We start from the raw sequence: 18,043 nt of genomic DNA on the forward strand, positions 1-18,043 counted from the left end.
AGAGCCTGAAGGCCTTGCAACATAGGCAAAGAGTTGTTTTATAGAGCATAAAGAGAAAGAGAACTATTTAAGCATGCTGTTCCAGTTTGGATAGATGTCACTATTCTCAGTTTCCCACAAAATGACCTTTAACATGGAGAAAAAAAGAACGTAATAATTTTCCAACTAAATTTGGCTGTAAAACTATTGTTGGTCTTGGGTAAATTTAACATTTTAGACTGAGATGAGAACTAGTTGGTAACTAATAGATACTTTCTCACAATAGACTAAGCTCCAGTACTCTAAAGGAAAGTGGGGAGACATTTTATTTGCATTCTCTGCTTCCTGGCAAAGAGGTCCTGGCCCAAGACCAACTAGAACATTGGACAGGTATCTTCTGGTAAATGTCTTTTGAAGTAGTCATAGAACTTCTCCTCCATATCCATGTGACAATTTACCATGTCTTAGGAAATATCAGAGCAGATATGTTGATAGTGACACATGGCATCCAATAAGTATATTTCCAGCAAGTAAATGTTGTTCCCTTCCAGACCCTTTTTATACTGTCCTATGTTATTTTCTTAATGTGCAATAGTACATTAAGAAAATATACTATTTGAAATTATCTTATTCATGTAGATGATTATTGTCTGCTTCCAGTACTAAGCTCTGTGAAAGGAGGGACATAGTCTAGCTTATTCACCCGTGTATTCTCTAGTATCTAGGACATTACCTAGCATTGAGTATGACTCTGTAAATATTTGTTGAATGATAAATTAAGGAAAATGGATGGAGTTTGGAATACTTCTGTCTTCAGTATATGTAGTGGAGTGTACTCTATCTCTTCAAACAATCAGAGAACCAGAGAAAGTCGATAAGATAAAAGCTTTCCCTAACTCAACAGAACCATGTTTGAGAATCTGTGCATGCTGGTTCACATTCTACCTGGATGTTTGATAAGACATTCTTAGCAATCCGTGGGACCAAGCCATACATCTTGTTCATTAGCAAAACTGTGCCTGGATAGAGCTCTTATTTTTGAAAATAGCATCTAATTAGAAAATAAGTTTAGAAAATTTCTTGACATCCTCAATAGGATAAACAAGACATGGTCTTCATGAAACAAGGATAGACAGCCAAAAGAATAGAACATGAGGCAGAGATACAGTAAGGAGGGTTAAAAAAAAATGGAATAGCAAAAGTAGATTAAAATCTGTGCTAAAGAATTAAATTGACACTATGGATAACTAAATGATGATGCAGATGCAGATGCTGAAGCTGTGGATATTTAATCTGTACTGAGCACTGTATGTTTCAGAACATGTGCTAAGCCTTATGCCTGTGCCACTGGCTCTCCATCTTCCTGATCATGACTGAACATTAGGATCAACTGAAGAAAATATTTTATTTTATTTTTTTTAAAATTTTTTTTTTAATTTTTATTTATTTATGATAGTCACACAGAGAGAGAGAGAGAGAGGCAGAGACACAGGCAGAGGGAGAAGCAGGCTCCATGCACCGGGAGCCCGACATGGGATTCGATCCTGGGTCTCCAGGATCACGCCCTGGGCCAAAGGCAGGCGCTAAAACGCTGCGCCACCCAGGGATCCCAAGAAAATATTTTAAATATCAATGCTTTATCCCACACCCAGATTCTGATTTAATTGGTCTAGAGTGGGACTTAGGCAGTTCCACATCACTGAACAACTGTAACAATCACTACCAACAGAGAATAGAATGTCTTATGAATTGTGCAATGTCCTAGCCCTAAGCCTAGCCATCTTTGTTATTATTATTATTACTATTAAATTTCAGAAGTGATTTGAATAAAAAGCCAGTAATGAAAACTGTTGGGATATGTGATTTCATTTAATCTCATTTTGAGGAAAAGGCTTAAGATGGTCTCCAAAAATAGAGAGAGAAAAGCAAATAAATAAAAGTAATGAGAAAGCATACTATCGGTATGGGAAAAAATAGGAAAGATATGCAAACTAAACGCTACATGCATTCTCATGAGAGAGGCCAAGGCCATTAGAACAGAAGTAATTATTTACAGTATAATTGTAAAAGGTCTTCAGTTACAAAGAAAAGACTCATTGAAAGGGCATGCCATACTTCAGATAAAATTAATTTTTAAAAAAAGGCATCTAGACACATCCTTTCAATATTTATAAACTTCAAAATTATAAAATATTCTTATGAATAAGTAAGCAAAGAACAAAAAAGAAAACAAATAAAAAAAGACTGGCCACAAAGGTATAAACTTGGGCTAGCTTCAGGTTTTTATGATAGAAGAAAATTGAAAAATGTTCATAGAATTTTGAAGAAAATCTGTGACCAGCCAAGATGTTGCCCTCAGGTGAAGGCAATAGACAAACATTTTCATTTAAAATCTTAAGAATCTGCTGAAAAGTTATACAGATATATTCTCCATTTCATTAGATTTTAGTCATTAGATTTTTATCTCACAGCATAAACCAAATACATTTTAGACAGATCTCTGTATCTATTTATAACTTTCATTATATATATATTATATTAACAGTATGCTGAAAGATAATATAGATAAATATTTCAAGGTAATGGAATGAATCAAAAAGGAAAGTATTTATAAAATTGGCTCTTCGGGGCAGCCTGGGTGGCTCAGCGGTTTAGTGCTGCCTTGGTCTCAAGGCCTGATCCTGAAGACTGGGATTGAGTCCCGGGGCTGGGCTCCCGCATGGAGCCTGCTTCTCCCTCTGCCTGTGTCTCTGCCTCTCTCTCTGTGTCTCTCATGAATAAATAAATAAAATCTTTAAAAATAAATAAATAAAATTGGCTCTTTAAACTTCTTTTGCCTACAAAAATCATGATAGACCAAATTTTATTTTTTAATATTTTTAAACAAATTTATTTACTAACCAAAAGGATTATAATTAAATCAATACTTTGAAATAGTTGCATGTAAAGTGTTTGTATGAAAGGTAATTGAACACAGTAATAAAAAAATCAATATGGAGATTTGCTCACTGAAATGAGCTTGTTCATCCTCATAGCTAATTCCTGTCCAAAATGATGATGGAATTTTTACGCTACTTTTTCAAAGACCCAAGTATAGGTGTCATTGTTCATGATGCATTCCACCACTTATTTCCCATCTTCCAATTATCTTGTTACTGTGTTTTCCTTCCCATCCTTTTCCTGATCTTGAACCAACGTGCTGTTTGTGAAGTTGCAGATAGTCTGAGTTTTTCTGCCATCTGCTGTAGTTTCTTTAAATTTCTCTCCTAGATTACATGAAAACTGTATTGTTTTCCAAGTGTTCTCAGTTTTTTATGGTGAGATTTTTGCCATCAGAACAGATTATACAATCTGATTTGGCCATTGCACCCACTTTTCACAGGGCTATTTCCATTCCTACTTCCTTCGTGTATTCGTCAAAGCCTTTGTTCTCCACTACGTACTCTCTTCCTGCCAGCTGCTCAATGGTGGTCACCATAGGGGGGTGTTGTGAGCAGGGTGGATCAAATTTAAAGAAAAACAAACTGGTAATATATTCTCAACGTATATAAAAGACTCTGTGTGAATACATAAATATATACAAAAACGTGTATGGTGTATACACACACTGTAATGTTGTAACAAATATGAGACAGATATGAAAAGATATGGGCAAATGACATAAACAGATAATTACCAAATAGAAATTAATTTCTCTAACAGATATTTTTTGAGTGAATGTATAGGAAAAAATTTATTTACTCTTTTTCCAGATTTAGTGAGATATAACTAGGTGTGTATATATATATATACACACACACAATGATATATATATATATATATATATATATCATTGTATAGGTTTAAGGTGTACAGCATGTTGATTTGATATACTAATATATTGTGAAATGATTACAACAGTATGGTTAGTTAATACCTCTAATATCTCACATATTTACCATTTCTTTCTTTCAAGTATACAGTACAGTATAGTTAAGTATAATCACTAAGCTGTACACTAGAGTCCCAAAACATGTTCATCTTATAATTGAAAGTTTGTACCCTTTAACCCACATCTCCCCATTTCCCCACATCCAAGTCCCTGGGAAATACTATTCTAGTTTCTGTTTCTATGAGTTTTGCTTTTTTTTTAGATTCCACATATAAGTGAGATCATACAGTATTTGTCTTTCTCTGTCTGGCTTATTTTAATTAGCATAATGCCCTCAAGGTCCATCGATGCTTTTACAAATATATTTCCTTTACTATGGCTGAATAATATTCCATTGTATATATACATCATATCTTCTGTAATATTCACGGGTGGATATTTAGGTTATTTCTACATTTGGCTGTTGTGAATAATGCTGCAATGAACATGAGAGCACAGATATCTCTTTGCAATACTGATTTCATTTCCTTTGGATATATACATAGAACTAGGATTGCTTAATCATATGGTAGTTCTACCTTTAATTTTTCTGTGGAAACTTCATTCTGTTTTACAGAGTGGCTGTACCAATTTACATTGATTTGATATGATTTCCAAATATTGTTTTCCTATCTCAAATGTTGCCTTTTCATTTGGTGATTATTTCTTTTGCTGTGCAGAAGCCTTTTTAGTTTAACATTGTTCCACTTATTGATTTTTGCTTTTGTTGAATGTACTTTTGGTATCATATCCAAAATACATTGCCAAGACTGAGAGAGAAATGGCTCTTTGACAACAGCATCCTGCATAGCTGGGGAAGCTGGGTACTCAGTCACATGCTTTTACTTTCCCCCTGTGGGAAAAATCATGTGCTGAGAAGATTGCTCTTGGTCCTGTGCTGTGCCACCTTGGAAGAGAACTCATGCAGATAAAGCAACTGTTCCTCTTATCCTCTTCCGAGCGTACAAACCTGCCGCCCACCCCCTGCTTTTTTTCCCGTGTATATATGTATGTGATCAACGTGTTGGAACTTTACTAGAAAACTGGACTTCCACAATGGCTCTCTTATCTGTGGTGATTGTCTAAGAGAGTTTTTTGTTTGTTTGTTTTTTTCTGGGGACTTCTGGACCACAGCTGAGAGAAGCTGCAGCTGGTTCATGGGCCTTTGCAGGTTCCACAGTCAGGGCTGTGGTCTATCAGCCTATCACCTGATGCATAACTAGGCAAGGTTCTTCCTGGGTCCCTTGGCATAGAACGCTGGATTCCACAGACACATTTTTCCATAAAATGGATGCCAAATTTTGTTGTGGGGTGGGAGAGGTGACACAAACCTGGTACATTTTTTAAGCCATGTTGCTGATGTTATTCTCTGAAAGTATGTATGTGTATGTCTATATGTATGTATATGTATATAATTTAACTAATAACAAAGGATATTACAGAAACTATCTGATGCATTGTTTTACCTATCAAATTACAAAAGATTTAAACAAATAATCACATGATATTTCTCCATGCTGGCAACTTTGAATAGATAAACATTCTGAGAGACTGCTGAATGTGTGAATGGCTCTAATAGTCTGGAAAGCATACTAGTAATATGTATGAAGAATATTTAAAAGTTTTTTTATTTTTGATTCACTACTTCCCCTCCCTAACTTTATTCTTAGAAAATATTCAAGGAGGGGATCCCTGGGTGGCTCCGCAGTTTAGCGCCTGCCTTTGGCCCTGAGCGCAATCCTGGAGTCCCGGGATCAAGTCCCACATCAGGCTCCCTGCATGGAGCCCGCTTCTCCCTCTGCCTGTGTCTCTGCCTGCCTCTCTCTCTCTCTCTCTATGTCTATCATGAATGAATAAATAAAAATCTTAAAAAAAAAAAAAGAAAATATTCAAGGATACTGACCAAAATGTAAGAAAAAGGATGTTTACTTTGGTATTATTTGCAATAGAAAAAAAATGTCAGAAACAGCCAAAATGTCTAGCTACTGGAGAAGTAAGGATTGTTTCTGTTATAGACATAAAAATATTTAAAAATAACTTTTCCTGATATGGGAAACATTTTTATTATATAATCATAAATTATAATCATAAATATAATATAATCATAAATATAATTATAATCATAAATCACTGAATATGAAATTATTAGCATGTTTTGAGTTTTGTGAGAAAAAACATATATGTGAAATAAGATTGGAAAGAATTAACCGAATGTAATACTATTGTCTAGGTAGTGGGATTATAATATCTCCTAATCACCTCTATAGCTTTATATATAACATTATACATACATGATAAAAAAAGTCACAGAATAGTGGGCAAGGATTGTTTAGTAAACAGTGTGCTGATGAATAGCAAGTTAGAAAGACTCCAAATTAGATTCTTACCTTACCTTGCACACAAGCATAAATTTATTTATTGCTTTAACAGTTTTTTTTCTATGTCTATCTGCATGCTGGCACCAGAACCTTTTGCATCTTAATTTCTTTTTATCTCAATGACTAAAATCTCTATGTTGTTTTAGGGACAAAATAACAAAATGACTAGGCTAGTTTAATCTATTTTCACAAAAAACAAGTACACAATTACAGAAATATCAAGTCTTTCATTTATACTTGTATCTTTAATTTTCTCATGAGAAAAAAAAAGTAGGCTAATGCATGAGTTCTTAGCCTTTGCTATAATGCCATTACAAATCAATTTGAAAGAATGCGTGCAATTCTTATACTGTAGGGAATATTCAGCAATTACATTACTTCAGAATTCTGTTTTTTTTAATAGAATGTGTACTCACTAGAGAGTTAAGTAATGTTAAATAAATTAGCATCTTAATGAAAACTGTATATTAATACCGTTCCTGTTCCTAAGTAGTAATTTAATTCCAGTAAATCAAGGAATTTAATTTTTGCTAAATAAATATCATTGTTTTGAAAAGTACAATGCTACAACTAAGCATTTGCTGTACTCCCTGATATTTAGAGATGGCTATTATTAAAAGAAGAAAAAAAAAGAAATGCATTCATATTAAGGGTATATGATTTGGAAATTTTGCTTACTGTCTAACAGGGCAAATTAGATAGGCATATTCAGTACTCTCAAGTGAGTCATTAGATAATCCAGTTTAATTTTGGAATGTGATCATTATATACTGTATCACTCAAGTAATAGAATTTTAACAACATTTCTATCATATATTTAATTTCTGTAGAAGATGCAGCCAAACCACAAAAAATAAGAGTAAGATTCTTACCACACAGTATACTGGTTAGACAATAGTTTTTAAATAGGATTTTTAATACAAAAGAATTTAACTTGTCAATGAAATTAAGACCTCAGTGTGATTTTAAAAAAATACATATTAAAGAGTTAATCTCAAAAGTATCATAAGCATGATAATAATAATAATAAGCATGAAAATCCATCATGAAGTGAGCAAATTTGAAAGTTTGCATGTAATGTTTTATTTTGATTTATAGTTTCCACAGGGCATTAAATTTAGTCAATAATGGCTGCACAAATCACTTTGTGTCATGGAGTAGAATGTCTGTGTGTGTGTGTTTGTGTGTGTGTATTTTTCATGCTTAACATGGTTGATCAGATGGCTCATATAGTAGTTTCCAAAGTTCCTCAATACTTAATTCTCCTGTTCATGTTTTCCTAATCTTGAGTTCTCAGAAACATCTTTGGTCTTGATTAGTGACTTGAAATTTTAACCACTTGTTCTGGCTTCTTAACTCAAAATGCAGGCAGTACACAGGGATATATGCAAAATCATGTATGAACAATATTGTTAAATGCTTATTATATGCCAAATTCTGTGCCAGTCATTTTGTACCTTCTATTTAATTCTCATGGCAAATCATTTCACAGATGAGCAAGCTGAAACTTAGGTTAAGTCACTTTCCAAGATGCCATAACTATAAAAAATTAGCTAATGATTTGGGATTTGTTCTTACACACATCTGAATCCAATCTATAACAAGAAGAGAAGATAATATAGAAATTAAATGTGCAGATCAGTTTTTTCATCTGATAAACTATTCCATGTCTACTAAAAGGCCCTATACCACCTTCTCAAAAATGTGTTAATTGTCTTTTAGTAGGTATCCTTGTTTTATGGTCTGGAATCACTGAGCTGTTTTATGGTCTGGAAATCACTAAGTTGAGGCACACTAGAGTCAAATTTATCAAGATTCACTGGGCTTTCCGTTCTGCCAGTCAATGGCAGCATGTTATAGATGGAACTTGAGGAGTCGGAACCATGAACTAGGAATCTGCTTTTCTTTGTTGGCTGCCAGTAGACTTGTTACCCCAGGCTGCATTTCTTCAGATTCCCTCAGAGACTTTTTCAATTGAAGATGCATTGAACCTAGCTGTGTCAGGAGGTTCTGGAGACCACTCCCAGGCTCAGTGATTTGCTAGGAATACTCAGAGGACTCAGTATGTAGTGGCCCTCATGGATACAATTTTTTAAAATGAAAGGATACAGAGCAAATCAGCAAAGGGAAAAGACACATGAGGCAAAGTTGGGAGAAACCAGGCAAGTGTTAAGAATGCCTTTTAAAAAATTATTTAAATGTTTCTAACACATAGATAATACGAGAATAATATAACAAATACCCATGAAACCACTAGTCATTTTAAACAAATGTTAATATATTGTCATGTTGTTTCAGTTGTTTTAAAGCTACAGAGACATATGAAGCCTACTTCCCTTACTAATTGCTAGTTCAATTGCTATTTCCCCAGAGCTGGATCATTATGTAGCTCAACTCCAAGGGCACTGTTGTAAAATACAGTGCAAATGGTTGCATGGACATGAGCAATGCTGTAGTTCTGCTCTTGAATTAGCCACTATCTAAGTTGGTACGGGATTTCCTGACAATGCTTTTACTCTTTTATACTTTTACTACATGTGTATGGACCCACAAATTTGTAGTAGTATTTTTGAATTTTCAAAGATATGCATAATACTAGTGGCCTCTTTGTAGCTAAATCTAAGGAAACATTTTCAGTGCTCATCGCATTTGATCTCTCCCTAGCATTTGATTCATTGGCCACTTGTCCTTTAAACTTTTTCTTGAGCACATTAGCACCAGTTTTTCCCTGGTTCTCCTCTTCCCTCTTGTCACTCAAAATCTCCTTCCTTGACTCTTTTCAAATATTTTATGTCCTTTTTTTTGTTGAACCCAATCTCCTGGGGATTTTATTCATACTCATATATTCCAGTAATACCTTACCTATATGATGAGGACTACTTCATTAGGATCTTCATTTCTGGCTTTATACCTTCACTAATGTCCTTATGAGATTGACTACTTGACTACACAAGCTGTGATCAGGTTTACATCAGGTCTGCTTTTCATACTTTATTTGAAGCCATAGATTAGGTAACCAGTTGAGTAATAGAATAAACCTATAAATCTGAAAATTACTTTTATTTTGGTGCTTTATTTTTCCAATAGACAAGACATTTTGCAGTTCACAAGGTTGTAAATTTATTATTCCTCTCAGATACCCATCTTCTTCCTCTTTTTTTTTTTTTTTAATCTCAGGAAATGGCACTGATAAGCCTATCAGAACAAACTAGCCACCTCTTGACTCTTTGCATTGCTATCAATACCTAATTACCAGGTTCCACTGGAACTCCTTCTTTCACGCCTCTGCAGTCATTCACATATTTCCAACCCTATCCCACTGACCTAGTAAAGAACTGTATCAGTTCTCATATGTACTCTTCTTTCTTTGTAACTTGTTTTCCTTATGCTCCTCCAAAAATTCATTCTCCTTCTGCTTCTGGGGGGATCTTTTTAAAAAAGATTTATTTATTCATGAGAGAGAGAGAGGGAGGGAGGGAGGGAGAGAGAGAGAGGCAGAGACACAGGCAGAGGGAGAAGCAGACTCCACGGAGGGAGCCCGATGTGGGACTTGATCCCCGGTCTCCAGGATCACACCCTGGATGATGGTAGCACTAAATCGCTGAACCACCCGGGCTGCCCCTGGGGGGATCTCATTAGAATATAATCTCGCTCATATCTGACCCATCCTTAAAATTCACCACCTTCTTTGACCACTTCTGCTAACCAGTTTGCTTTCCAGCCATATGAAACTAATGACACTTCTGAGGATTTTTCATGTCTTCTCTTAGCTCAAAAGTTTTTTATTTGGTAAGATGTAAATAATTTACAAACAGTTTTGGATGATTGAACACATAAAAATGCTAAACCCATTACCATCTCCTAGAACTTCACCTGAGTTCTATAATGTCTACTTGTCTTATAGAGAAGTTGGCTCATTCATCACTTCTTCCCCAAAAAGCCTTTATTAATATCTAGTTCTTCCTTTTCCCAGGTAATGAAAATACTTCTTCATTTCCACTGACTACTTTGTTATTATTATCTGTTTACTTTTTTATCTTTCCTGCATTTTCTGATAAATACTTATTCATATCTGTATTCTCACTGACAACCACATACTTGATAACAGAAGATGCCCAATAAATACTTATTCAGTAGTGGGATAAATGAAATTCTGTTGTAGAGATTTATATTTTTAAAAGTTTATTAAAATAATCGTATTAAGGGCAGCCCTGGTGGCGCAGCGGTTTGGCACCGCCTGCAGCCCGGGGTGTGATCCTGGACTCCCGGGATCGAGTCCCACGTCGGGCTCCCTCCATGGAGCCTGCTTCTTCCTCTGCCTGTGTCTCTGCCTCTCTCTCTCTCTCATGAATAAATAAATAAAATCTTTAAAAAAATAATCCTATTAAGGCTTAGCTCACAAACTACCTCCTAATTGAGCTTTTGAGATCCTTTTCCCTCTGTCACATGGTTATGACTTCTCTTTCTGAAAGAAAGAACTTTTTTTCTTTTCTCATAATTCATGATGTTCTGTCTTGTATAACTTATGCGCATGAGTGTCTTTGTCCTACCTTCCCATTCCAGCTTTAAGCTCCTGGGGACACTGATCCCAGGTTCTCATTCTCTTTGTATCCCCAGCACTGAGCCATGTCCTCTAAGGCAGTGGATTGTTACACGCTCATTGGATTTTGAATTTACTTAACTGCTCTATCATGATCAGGCTACAGTATCAGTATCAGGCCAAGATCACATAACAGTCAAATTTTAGATCTACCAAAAATAAAAACTTCTGCTGGTTAAACTATTATATTAAAATAAATTCTCAGTATAAAGCAGTGGATCATTTTTTCTATGAAACAGAAGTGTGAGGTCAGAATGATGTGATGAAGTGACGATCTATCTTTTGATCTCCTGGCACACTGTCAGAAACAGAATACCCAATACAAGATAATTATTATTTTATGACATTTAAGTGATCAACATGAACTTTCTACTTTTGAATATTGTTTATAATTCTCTGATGGCTATCGTTAATGGTATATAGGTAGACATCAGATGTTCCTCATTAAAACCATTGTTCTAAATTTTAAATTTTTCTCAGAAACTGCTATCAAAATTCTATTTTATGCCATCAAGAGGTGATTTGAGTCATAGCTATCACAATCTGATCACTGAGTTTTGTTAGATGTTCGCAGAGTTTCTTAGGAGAGAAACTAATCTTCGAAAGAATTTTAAACAAATGTACTTGAAAGAACAGATAATACCAATCAGGCACAATCAGAATTCATCACAGTGGAATACCTAATGTATACCCTTTCCAACATCGTGATCCAGATTATTATTACATTTAGCAGACATTTATTAAATACCTATACGAGTAAAGAACTATAAATTTTTATAAAATTTAGTGTTAGAAGAATTTAACTTTTCTCTGTTTAAATGGGGATTTGTAGGGGCTAGAGAGAGAAAGGAAAGGGAAGTAAGTACTGGTCAAGGAGCACAAATTTCCAGTTATGAAAGATGAATAAATTTGAGAGATCTAATGTACAGCAATGTGAGTATAATTAACAATGCTGTATTATATACTTGAAAATTGCTAACTAGGTAAATCTTAAAATGTTCTCACCACACAAAAAAAGGAAGTTAGCTTAATTGTAGTGATTATTTCATAATGTATACATGTTTCAAAATATCAAATGGCATACTTTATTTTTTAATTTTTTTTTTGAGAGCAAGCAAAATGATAGAAATTTATCAAGCAGAGAAACAGATAGCTCTCAAAAGTGAGAGGGATCTCAGACAGGATTGCCCTCAAATGGCATACTTTATATACAATTTTTGTCAATTATACATTAATAAAGCTAGAAAAAAAATAAGGCTAGGATTTCTCTGGTAAATAGTGCAAAATTATATTCACTCAAGAACCATTACAAAAAATGTACTACATACTTCCTAATATGAACATGTACACAGGTATCTTTCCTACATTATTTTTCTAAATGAGCAACAGGGGTTAATTACTTCACAATTAGTTCTTGTTGAGGGCATGTTCTTTAGTGAATCCTTTAAATGTACCATTTAATAACCTATGAGGCACCAAGAAGTTAAACAAGCTGAGAAATAGCAGTAGTGATTTCACCTTAGACTGATTTAAGAGCCACTGATGGTAGCCACTATACAATATTGGTATAATGATATATTTTACAAGGCAAAATGTGAAATGCTCATTTTTTAAAAATGCACTCTTATATTTGGTATCTGCAATCTTATCATTTTCTAAAGAAAAAATTATTATTATTCACTCTGAAAGTTTTCTAATACCAATTAAAATGCAGCCTGACCATGACAAAACATGACCATGGAAGACAATTATTTTGTCTTCCATATAGTTCCAAGTGAATGTCTGCATTAATTCACAAATAGTTGACTTCTTCTGTTGCATATCATTTAAAAATATCAGTCTATTTCATAAGAACAGTACATTTATAGCCATACATATTGCATTAAATCTTCACCCATAGTGAGGCTGTAGTGCAAAATAAATGTAACATTCATCTCATTCTGAGGTAGTGACTTGACAAATAGCTGAAATTGAGATCTGGAAAACAGGTCTTTTGCAGACTGCAGTAGCCAGCATAGCCCACAGCAGTTTTCAAATGGACATTAATAAAGGTATTCTGAAATGTCTGAGAGGGCAATAAATAACAGACAAGAAACATGCCACCATTTTCCCAAAAAGTTCATTAGAGTTCTAATTAATTTTGTTTTCTTACAAAAGTTATTTAAGGTTGATAAGTACAGGGGGAAAAAAACAAACCAGTGTGTATACATTAAGGAAAGAACTTATTCTTACACCACCCAGAGTCCTGAAGCAGGCCAGGTGAAATGGTACATGCAATGTTAAGTAAATGTTGACCTTATGATGCTATCAGTTGACCCATAAGATAAATTCTGCCCTTATTCTGAAGCAGACATCAAGGTAGATTCCATAAGTTACCGACTGATAAAAATATAAACATCAATGCACAATGTTGCATTTCTTTAAGTCATATTTGCATATCCTTATATAGTTTCAGAGTGAGTTCATGCCTCATATTCATGTAATGACAACCTTAGAGTTAGCATAGAATTTAAAACTGAAAGAGACAATGGGGGTCATGGAATAAACACTCACTTCACAGATCAAGAAATCTGGGTCCAACCTCATGTTTCAGAGGATGGTTTCCAGGATGATGAGGGAACTCAAACCCAGGAGAAAGCTTGTGCCCAAGAAATACTTGCCAAAGTAGATTAAATGGAGTAATGTTGTTGCAGAAATTCTCTGCCTTTAGTGCCTGGGTGTTTTGGTCACACCACTTCGAAGAATGAAGAGGTAGGACCAGATGAAGAGTGGTGGGCAGCAAAGCAAAGTTTATTGAGCAATAGTATGAAGTTCCCGGAGCAGGAGGGAGGCCTGAGGGGGTTGCTTGGAGTTTCTAAATTTAGGCATTTTTATAAGTTCTTTTGCGGAACTATCTTCAGCAAATCAGGGTGTGCTGAGTCATGCCAATCGGGACTTTGGTCAGGTATCTGTCTACCTATTTGGTTAATGTCCATGCTGATGGTCTTTATTTTGCTGACATATGAGGGCATATGTCTTGACTGCCCCTTGCCTATGATCGGGACAAACACCTTGTGCTTAATTGTCTTCTAAATAATCCTATATCCTTCTGCAAAGGCTGCAAAGCAGAATGCAATTATGCTCCAGTCTAAGCTGCAAAACAGGATGTCAGTGCTGTTTTACCTTAGCTGTCCTGACTCCATATTTTCTTGTTGGGGACCCTGGCCCTGACTATCTAACTGTCAAACTCACTACTAACAATGTAATGTAGGAAAGTAATCTGTTCAAATATAAACCAAAAAATGCTAGAAACTAAATTTTCATAGAATTCAGATACAAAATGGTATTGATGAAGCCTAAATTGACATATTCTTTGCATATGATAAATTAAAGTTTTATATTTTCATCTGTCACAAGATTTTGCCACTAATGATTTGAATTAGATTCTTGCCTATGACCATAGCTCTGAAGAAAATGGTAGTTGCTTTTCAGTTTTGCCCAGTGGTCCTCCACACTTTTATGGTCCTCCACACTTTTATGTTCTATCAGTGTTGGCTTCATTCCAAAACTATGTCCAGGTATAGAGTAGCATTACCTCTGCCTTCCCATATGGATCTGTATTAATACATTCCCTATGAGTATGATAGTTGCATGAAGTAGGCATTCAGCTATTTTCTGTAATTTTGAAGTCGGAGAGCTTGGTTCTTGTCTCATGTAGCCGAGAAATGAATCTCACGGAAAAGGAGAGTGAGTAAAGTGATAGAAGTTTATTAAGCAAAGATACAGAGAAAGCTCTCAGAAGTGAGAGGGGTCCTGACAGGGTTGCCACTGAGGGTGTTTCTGGCTGGCCTTTTATAGAAAACCTGACTAGGGAGTTGATGGCCTTGAGATTTCTTGAGTGAATGACATATGACTATTTTGAGTCTCGGATATTACTTGGTAGCTGTCAAAGGAAGATATTCCCTGGCATTTGGGAGCCAGGGGGGCAGATTTACTTCCTTATCAGAGATTTTTGTTGCCTTACCTCTGTTGCATCTCAGTGTCCTTGGGATTTATGGGAACCTGACCTTGGGCCCTCTTGGTGTCCTTGGGACTTATGAGAGCCTAGAGATTTGTGGGAGCCTGACTCTGGGCCTTTCCCTGCCTAGCCCCATTGGTCCCTAACTCAATTTGAGATGCTCAAAGAATACCCATCTTTCCAAAACATCACTGAAAGGTGTTTGAGGATCTCTTCTGAGCTCATTGTTTTTAAAAATGCAAATTCTCCTTAGTCTATTAATATGATAATCTCCTAATACTTTAGCTAGGATTTATTTCATCATATGATTTTCAATCAGCAATCATTTGTTAGTGATGTTTTATGTTTGAAAGACAAAATTATTTACTTTGTTGGGCATAAACATAAAAGTTGTCCTTGCACCTGTAGGTTGTAGACTGCCAGATTGTTAGTTGCTTAAAGGCAGAGTATCTTTTCTACTGCCTAGAATGGTAGAATTAGTAAATAGTATTTAGAAAATAAACACATCACTGAACGATTCCAGTAGATTCCTCAGGTAAAAAATATCTGTAGTCTATAGAGGATATTATGAACAGCATGAGAATATTTTAAAAGTTTAGATAAAAAGAGAAGAGGCAAGTGAGGACTGATAGAAGATTTGCAGAGTATGTTTCACATACCTTTGTTGTAGTTTTGTAATGTTGGTGAGGTTCAGAGCTGACGGGCAAGAAAGAATTCTTAAGATCTCTTTGGTGCAAAAAAGTAATTTCATTAAAGCACGGGGACAGGACCTGTGGGCAGAAGTAAATGCTGCACTGGGATTGTGAGGAATAGCTAATTATATAGTTGGGAGTTGGGGAAGGTAAGGAAAAGGGAGGTATCCAAAAGGATTTTTTTTTTAAGATTTTATTTATTTATTCCTGAAAGACACACAGAGAGAAAAGCAGAGACTAGGCAGAGGGAGAAACGGACTCCAGGCAGGGAGCCTGATGTGGGACTCAATCCTGAGAACTCGGATGACGCTCTGAGCCAGGGCAGGTGTTCAACTGTGGAGCCACCCAGGCGTCCCCCCAAAGGACTTTCATATGCTAAAGAAGACTCTGGATACTGGAGGCCTTGCTATTGTCAAGCTAAATTTGTTTTTCCCTCTAGCAAAGCTTTAACTGTAAGACTGTCACATATATCCCACTCAAGAGTTGGGGTGGGGGGGTATTGCTGGGTGTCAGTTTGCCCTTTGTCCTTAGCTTTCCTTCTGCTCTGTTATACCTTGATTGTTGGGTAAGATTTAGACAGCTTTTGCAAAAGTGTTATGGAATTTTTGTTAGTAGTAAAGACAGTGACCCAGAGATTAAAAATTAAAGAGTTGATCCTATTTAGGAATTGACCAATCCCTGCAGTGAACTGTGAGGCAGGAAGTGGAAAGGAAACAAGGTAACAAAGCTTGCAGCCATAAATGGAGCACTATGAATACCTTGTAAAGGAATGTGGACTTTATTCCTAAAATAAGCATTAGGGAGCTACTTGATTGTAGTTATAAAATGAGGTCATTGAGTATCTGAGATGAAATGAAAACACAAAATATTTTGGGGACGAAAGGCAGGTTTTTTCCTATAGCACAAGTTGATAAAGTTAGCCTAGAAGTCAATGAATCCAAGAAGAATATTGTATGAGTTATTAGAATGCTAAGTCATTACATAAGAAGATATTATGTGTCAAATTTACTTTCTCAACAAAATTTAATGCCCTCTTTTTCTTGGTCCTCTGGCATTTGTATTAGGTAGGGCATTTGGTGACCATATTCATTGGTTATGTCAGTAGTGTAGGACTTGATATAGGACCCAAACAGTGAGGACCCTTTGGTTGATGGGCTGAGGGGCCTGTGGAACACTTGGAGCCTGCCCTGGGAGGAGAGAGGGTATAACCCTAGTGGTGGAGAAAATATTCCAAAGAAATATTCCACAGAAAATATTCCACATATTTTTATATGTGAAAATAAATCACTTAAGGATGTATTCTTCAAACATAAAGCAAGACCACTGCAGAAGAATATGGGATTGTATCATAAATAACCTTATTGTTAAGACTGTTGCCTGTGTCTTCTAAAATCCTAGTTAAATGTTTTGAAATCTAGCCACATTGTCAAAGAGCAAAAACACTCACTCAGTTTGGTTCTCACTCTTTCAAACTCTAAGTGGTGCCAAGCACTTATGAGGCAGCATTCTTGTAGATTTTTAATGGCAGATCAAGATTTAGAAAGTGCTCCTTTTATAAATCAGATGGTATGTGCAAAATGCCCCCCTTTAAAGGCGGTTGCTCAGCAGTACAAGGGATTGGATTCAATGCTTTGGAACTTGCCCCCACTTTTTTTTTCCCCCCAGATGGATAATTGTTAGAGGCTTATTAGAAGTAGTTAAGTGGAAGGCAATTATGAGAAGACTATGGGCAAATCTGCCTTCATTTTGATTTGAATGTTGAAGCATTCACAGTATTTGTTATGTGTTCCTGGTAATGGAATTCAACCCTTTATCTTTTGTTAAAATGTTCTTCCAATATATATGATTATATAGATGTATAGGAATAAAGGATGTATTACAGAGTTAATCTCTCTGCAATTGTTTTCCTGTTAGAACAAATGTAAAGTCTCTTTTATTATGTGATTGTAATAAGGATGTGACTTTTGAAGTTCTTAAGATGCCTTTTATTTATTCTTAAGGTGCATGTGTTTTATTTCTGCCGCTTAAATGGAGGAACCAAACACAGGAATGTTGCCAAGGTATCTTTTTTTTTTTTTTTTTTTTTTTTAAGATGTATTTATTTATTTGAAAGGGAGAGAGAGAGAAAGGGCTAGGGAGCATAGGACAGGGGAGGGGCTGAGGGAATAGGAAGGAGAGACTTGAAAGCCAACCCCTCACTCAACTGCTGTGGGGCTCCATCCCACAACTCTGAGATCTGACCTGAGCTAACACCAAGAGTTGGATGCTTAACCGAGCTACCTACATGCCCCTCAAGGTATTTTGAATAGGTGAAAACTTATGGAAAAAATAATGGCAAATAATGTATGTCACTATATTTTTATATTCTATCTGAATGTTTTCAATTAAATTAAAATCAATATATTTTTTTAAAAAATTGCATACCTGCAATATTGTCCAGATATTTGAGCCATTTCAATAAAATCAATCTATCTAGTTTTGGTTTTT

The 18,043-nt window shown here is 35.5% G+C and overlaps 1 protein-coding gene and 1 pseudogene across 7 annotated transcripts in view; one reads left to right on the forward strand and one right to left on the reverse strand.

Moving 5' to 3' along the window:
• GRM1 (glutamate metabotropic receptor 1) overlaps positions 1–18,043 on the forward strand; it is a 395,756-nt gene that overhangs the window by 233,240 nt on the left and 144,473 nt on the right. The window lies entirely within an intron of this gene.
• LOC144294133 (fatty acid-binding protein 5 pseudogene) lies at positions 3,046–3,457 on the reverse strand (annotated as a pseudogene).

Source organism: Canis aureus, chromosome 1 (genome assembly GCF_053574225.1).
Source record: "Canis aureus isolate CA01 chromosome 1, VMU_Caureus_v.1.0, whole genome shotgun sequence".
Lineage (NCBI taxonomy): Eukaryota > Metazoa > Chordata > Mammalia > Carnivora > Canidae > Canis > Canis aureus.